Raw genomic sequence first — 6426 nt, forward strand, 5'->3', positions numbered from 1 at the left:
CGTCTCCCGTACACCAACCCCTGAACCCGGCCATCATTTTTTCATTTTGTTTGCTATTATCCAGGGAACAGATGTTTTTCAAATTGTAGAATTTAAATGTATACTGGCCCTGAATTAAGTCACTCTCTTTGCCAGTTTAGGAAAAGCCCCAAATTCCACTATTCCCTGCACTCTTGTATATTTTCCTTGATACATATCATAGAAAGAATTACTGAAATCTTCTGAAAAACACATAATAAATTTGGTGCTTCTCCTTTCTTATGGTTTTGTGTTATACTTAGAAATATGGTAGTTCCGTTTCATTTTTATATTCCCATAAGCATGGCATGGAAGCAGTGAGTAAGTATTTATTGAATGTGAGGAGAAAGGAAGAAATAAAGGAAGGAAAGAGGAAAAGAGGAAAAAGGAAGGAAGGAAGGGGAGGGAGGGAGGGAGGGAGGAGTGTGGGAAGAAAAACAGGGCATCATTTCTTGTTTTCTCCACTTGCTGATCGACACATAGCTCCTCCTCCTGGTTTCAAGACCCAGTGGATGGCTTCGTCTTCTGAGTTTCAGTGCAACTCTAAGGGTTGTGATGAAGTTACAGGATAAGTTACTAAAGAGAAAACCCAAAGGATTCATATTCTAAAATGAAACAATTACAGTTATGGCCACATGCTACTGTGGGCAGATGTAATAACTTTCCTTTGCAACTCATTGATTTTCAGGCAGTTTAGGGCTAGTTACGCACAGAAGTACATTTGCAATTCACAGATGCCCAACCTACATTTCTTCCGTCATTCTCATCGTGATACTTTCTTCACAAATGGTGTTTAGCGGCACCCTTCTTTCTAGTGGCTTTAAATTAAAAAGCACTTGGACGCTTACTAATTTCAGATTAGATTCTCTGGGTCAGGACTGAGCTGGCTGCAGAATCATTAGGATGTGGGCATTACATATCTCCTTCCGGTATTGACTGGACCTTGGGAGAGCAGGAGATCAGGGGCTGGTCCTGCAGATGGCGGCTGTCTTTATGGACGATGAGATGATGCAGGGAAGGCTTCTTTATGGTGGACTGCCCCAGGTGATGCAATCAGTCTCTGACTGTAATTTTGAGATGAATTCAAGGCATGGCTGAGATTTTGAAACCTTCATTTTGTATCCCCAGTGCACAGTGCTTGGCAGGTTCCAAAGCTCCCTGTTTAATGAACTAGTATAACGTCGCTTCCTTTGTAAAGCACTTTACTGTTTACAGGGATTTCTTCCGTTTACACGGGCTTATTTATTTTTCTTTCTGAGTTTGAACTTCAAAAACCACATTTTGAAATGGTTATTTTTTATACCCATTTTACAGATGAGGAAAAAAAAAGAAATTTGATGACTTGCTCAAAGTCTTTTGGTCAATCACAGAGCTTAGAACTACAAATCAGGTCATTAGACTCCACAGTAGTTGTTTTTTTTTTTTTTAAATATTCCTCATAATTCAATACAAACACAATTATCCATCCTTATAGATTTAGGCGGTGCATTTTCAAGTGATCCAGTCTCCTCATTAACATTTGTGATTCTACAATAATTTTGTCCCTAATTCCAGAACCATGACCTAAAGAAAGTGTCATTTGTGGATATTTTAGTTGAATAAGACAATGACTACGGATGTTCTTTCTTCCTTACCTTGCTGAGATCTTAAAGCACATATGAATAATTTTGGCTGTGGCTGGATTTTGTGAGCCTGTGGGTACCATTCATTTCAACCACAGTGTGTGTCCTTGATGGATTTGATTGGCCAGCACCGCTCATCTCTCCAAATCTCTCTTCGGCTATATTGAAGCGGGTTACTTTTATTTCCTTTCTACCAGTTTGTAGGCAGGAGTATAATTTAGTGACTTGATGTCATAAACAGTTCTTTCATTCAAAAAGCTTTATAGAGGGATTACCCACAACAGACGGGCACATTGGTGTAGGTGAGTCACCTAAAACAACTTCCTTATTCCAAGGAAATTTTGCAGGCTTGTCGAGGCAAATTTTCCCTCTCATCACAAAATGTGTAATGAAAAAAATCTTCACTGGTTTTCTTTGAGCTAGATGTCTGAATTGGTGTATCAATGTCATACCAATGAAAGAATGAGACAAGAAAAAAATGTTAAAATATTCCTTCTGAAAAAATTAATGGTCAAAAAAACTGTGTTGATACTTGGGATGCATTGGAATTTTAAGACTCAATGTTAAAATTCTTTAATAGTTCCCTTTCAACTCCAACCAATATTTCTTTTGACTTTGAAAAAGTTAAATAGATTTTCTTCTTTATAAAAGTATACTTTGAGGAAAAACTGAAAATACCCCCCAATACAGATATAAATGAAAAGTTTCCATAACATGCACCTAACATATTCCTGAGTATTTCCTTGAGTCTTTTCTCCATTTCAAACTTTTTTACTTAACTGATGTTGTCTTCTCTAGGAAACTTTATATCCAAGTTAACATACCATAAGCATGTTCTATTGCATCGATGGTCAAAGCTTATGTAACCCATGCCTATTCATGGACATATAGGTAATTTTTGTCATGATAAAATATAACCACAAGACATACATATCATTTGTATATTACTTACATTCGTATTAATATATAAATATTTGCTTGTGAAATATAAATACATGGCTATGTATTTCTTAAAAAAAAAGGTATTTATCAAATAATTTTCCCACCTGTTATTTGCCCAAGTAGGCAGACATGAAATTTTATTTATAAATTTATGGATATAAAGAAGAGTCATATTTTTGTGTAATCAGGTTTAGTCATATTTTCTTTAATTTTAGGTAGAGAAATTTATTTTCGAATAAATAGCACTTGTTATATGCTTTGGCTATCTTGCTAAAGATAGAATCAGGGATCCGATGGGCATGAATGCCTTTTAAGACTGTTGCAGTATTTCGTTGTTTGGAGTGGTTTTACCAATTCCTCCTCCCACCCACAGAGTCCAAGCTTTCAAGGCTCACTGCACCCATACTAGCCTTAAGTATTATAATTGTAAGTTATTCATCATTCTATTCTAATTCTAAAATGAACACATCTTCATCACAGAAAATTTGGAAAATACCACTGACTATAAAGAAAACAATAGAAATTGTTGCTGTCACTGGACCCAAGGATAAGTACTGTGAGCAATTTTGCTGAGTCACCTTCCTGCCCGCTTCCCTGGAGACTTACTTTACATATGAATTTTCATGCCGCTTGTGTTCACTGAACATTACATGTGAGCGTTTCCCCACATCATTAAATAGTATGTACCCACATAATCTAATGGCCGCTATGGCGTCGTCAAACCTGTAATTAGTCATTCTTCTCCTTGAACGTGGAGGATGCTTCCAATTTTCCACAATTGTAAAAAAAGGACGTTGTAACAAATATCTTTGAAAACAGGCGTTTAACAGCGTCTCTTTTTATTTCCTGAGGAACATTTCTAGAATGGAATTATTGGGCTCGAAGGATATAAATTATATAACTTCACTTCTATTTTCAAATGACTAACGTCATGGATAGGAAAGACTATCCAGGGTGTGGTCTCTTTCCTCTGCCAGTGTCCACGCAGTGTCACAACAGGTGCTGTGGTCATCCAGGTCCCAGGGTGAGACAATGCAGAGCAAAGCCCCCAGTTGGCCCCCAAAGGACACATAATAAGAGCAAGAAATAAACCCAGTCCTTCTAAGTTCTCAAGACAATGTAGCATCCTCTGATCAAGATGTTGCCATTTTACTCATGTTATAGTTTTAAAAATTATCAATCAATATTTACAAGATCCTTTATATATATTTAAACTATAATTATATATAATTAAATATATATTATATATTATTTTAAATTTATTTATTTTAATTTCTTATATTAATTCAAATGAAATAAGCCTTATTATTTTGGGACCAAGGGAAATAACTAAGATCCTAGCATGTCCAAAACCTACACTTTGTAATGCATTTAGGAATCCCTTGAAACAGTGGGGGTGTTGAGACTCAGGCTATATCACAAAGAAAGAAAAACTGACATCTTCACAGAGAGAGGAAGTGATCATAAACGATTTCATGGTGTTTGAAGCACTTTATAAAGTGTATTTGCATGCTGACCTGCTTCATCTATTGCTACATATCCAAACTTTTGCAACTGATCTGGCATCTCCTATCTATATTGCTGAAGAGTAAATCTCAAAACTATATAGTAAAATATCTGATGTTTTAGAGTAAGTTTTCCTGGAAATTTTTGATTACTTGATTACTAAGGCTGTTATGCATATTTCCTAATTAATTTTTTTTCTTAATCCATCTCTCATTGAATAGATCTTCTTTATATACTAGTTATTTTGTTTCTAGCCATGTAGTTCCTCCATTTATAGACCCAATGGCTTTTACGACCAAATCAGTTGCTTACCTAATCTGATGCTCTACAAGGAATATACCATCTTATGAGAAATAAAAATTTAAAAGTTTATTCCATGACTTCTTTTCCTGTCGGCTTTGAAAAAACATGACTGAATCTCAGAAGTGTTGTTTCCCCTTTAGGCTTCAACTGTTTGTTTCACCCTCAATAATACAAAATATCATTGTAGAATCTATTTCTCCCTCTTTATTATTTTATTTTAACATTTCATCTAGCATTTTGCTGACTGGTCCACAATTTGCTTTCTTTTCTACTAGCATATTTCATGCTTCATCTGTATAATATCTTTTCAGTCTTCCCCACACCCCTTGCTCATCCACGTAAATCATGTTTTATTTCTCTTCCGGAAGGCCTTATGGTAATTAAATAATGGTGTTTCTTCTAATATTTCTAGGAACACTTTATTATTTTATACTAGACATATTGGATGCTGTGAATTGAAATGGACTTCAGGCAATTGCTTACTTTCAATATTGGTCTGTCATTAGGTTATGTCTAAAGGACAAAATCAAGCATATTCTGTTTTCTGATGTAGTAAATGTAATTGAAGTTAAGACTATTTGCCTGTCTGTGAAGCCATAAGAGAATATCAGGATTCTTTTTTTTTCCTGTTAGCAAAAAGGAACAGGTACCAGTAATGCAAGGATACATCAGAAGTGGAACTAAGACTTTTGTTTGAAAAAATTAAAGTCATAGACCGAGATCCACACTTGAGACAATATTGACCTTTGGGTCTAATGACTGTGGTTTGATTTTAAACAAAATAAAAAATAGCTTTTGTGTGTGGGTGGAAGCATGGAATGTGACTGGCAGTGCCGTGAAGGGTCCACGTTCAGATACTGGGATGTTTAACCTTCCCAAACCTTGGTTTCCTCTTTCGTAAAATGGTAAAATCTTTTCATCAGACTATTGTTGGGAAGATCGATGAGAAAATATCTGTCAAGCACCTGGTCCACTGTTACATCTCGCAAACATTAATTTCCTTTCTCCTGTACTTCACGTCGCACATAAAGATGAGTAAAAACTGCACTCCTGTTTTCCTATGGTTTTTAAATGTTTGTAATAGCTGCCATTTACATTCACGTTCAGGGCCTGAATTTTAATGTTTCTAATTAGAAAGCTCCCTATTTAATTGATTAGAGCGCGCACGCGCGCGCCCACACACACACACACACACACACACACACACACACACACACACACACACACTCAGCATATTCTATTTCATTAACTTTTAGCATTAGCATTCAACACAATGAAAAAATTTGAGGTGTGCTCTTCATTTATCTGGACCATGTTAGCTTATGCTCTTGAAGACTTGTCAGCACTGAATTAGGGTTTCGAGATGGCGAAGCTCTGCAAACGTAGAGAAATGAATCGGCAAAACTCCATAGGAAGACAATTTCTGTTATTTTACAAAATATTAATAAAGATGAACACCAGCTGTTTCCCAAGTCATTAACGTAAGGTCCAAGTAACACATTCTTTCAGGAAATAGGCCAAGAAAATTCATAAGCTTCCTTTTTTTAGTTAAGACTATATTAACTATTTTTTTCACTTTGGTTGCTAAGAGGCTCACAGATGAATACAATCTGTACTTAAATGAGCTTTTTTTGAAATGTGCTTTGTAAAATATAAATTGATATACAAACGCTATGATGTTTGCTGCATTAATATACAGACCTTTTGTTGTTAAATTTGTCTTTTCTTACGTTTGTGTCTTTTAAATTTTGAATATTAATTTTACACGTGTTAAGAGTATGAGCTCTGAAAAATATTTTTGAAGTACAGTACAATTTATAAGTGAATGATATATAAAATAATAGAATATTATTCAAGCATAATATATTCATAGAATATAATATAAAGATAATATTCATAGAATATTATTAGAATACTCAGTCAGTAAAAGCGATGGTTACCATATAGGAAGTTTCTTTTTAGTTTCATTACTTTCTTTCCAGTTTTATCAAGATATAATTGAAATATGACATTGGTAAGTTTAAGGTGTACGTGA

At 35.0% G+C, this 6426-nt stretch overlaps 1 long non-coding RNA gene across 1 annotated transcript; it reads right to left on the reverse strand.

The window, feature by feature from the left end:
• Positions 1 to 327: 327 nt before the first annotated feature.
• LOC132503842 (uncharacterized) lies at positions 328 to 3423 on the reverse strand. Its single transcript, XR_009534646.1, has 2 exons — positions 3306 to 3423; positions 328 to 561 (listed from the first exon to the last, which is right to left on the reverse strand). It is a non-coding gene; the product is annotated as an uncharacterized LOC132503842 (long non-coding RNA).
• Positions 3424 to 6426: the final 3003 nt, after the last annotated feature.

The sequence above is a fragment of the Lagenorhynchus albirostris genome, chromosome 14 (assembly GCF_949774975.1).
Source record: "Lagenorhynchus albirostris chromosome 14, mLagAlb1.1, whole genome shotgun sequence".
Classification (NCBI taxonomy): Eukaryota; Metazoa; Chordata; class Mammalia; order Artiodactyla; family Delphinidae; genus Lagenorhynchus; species Lagenorhynchus albirostris.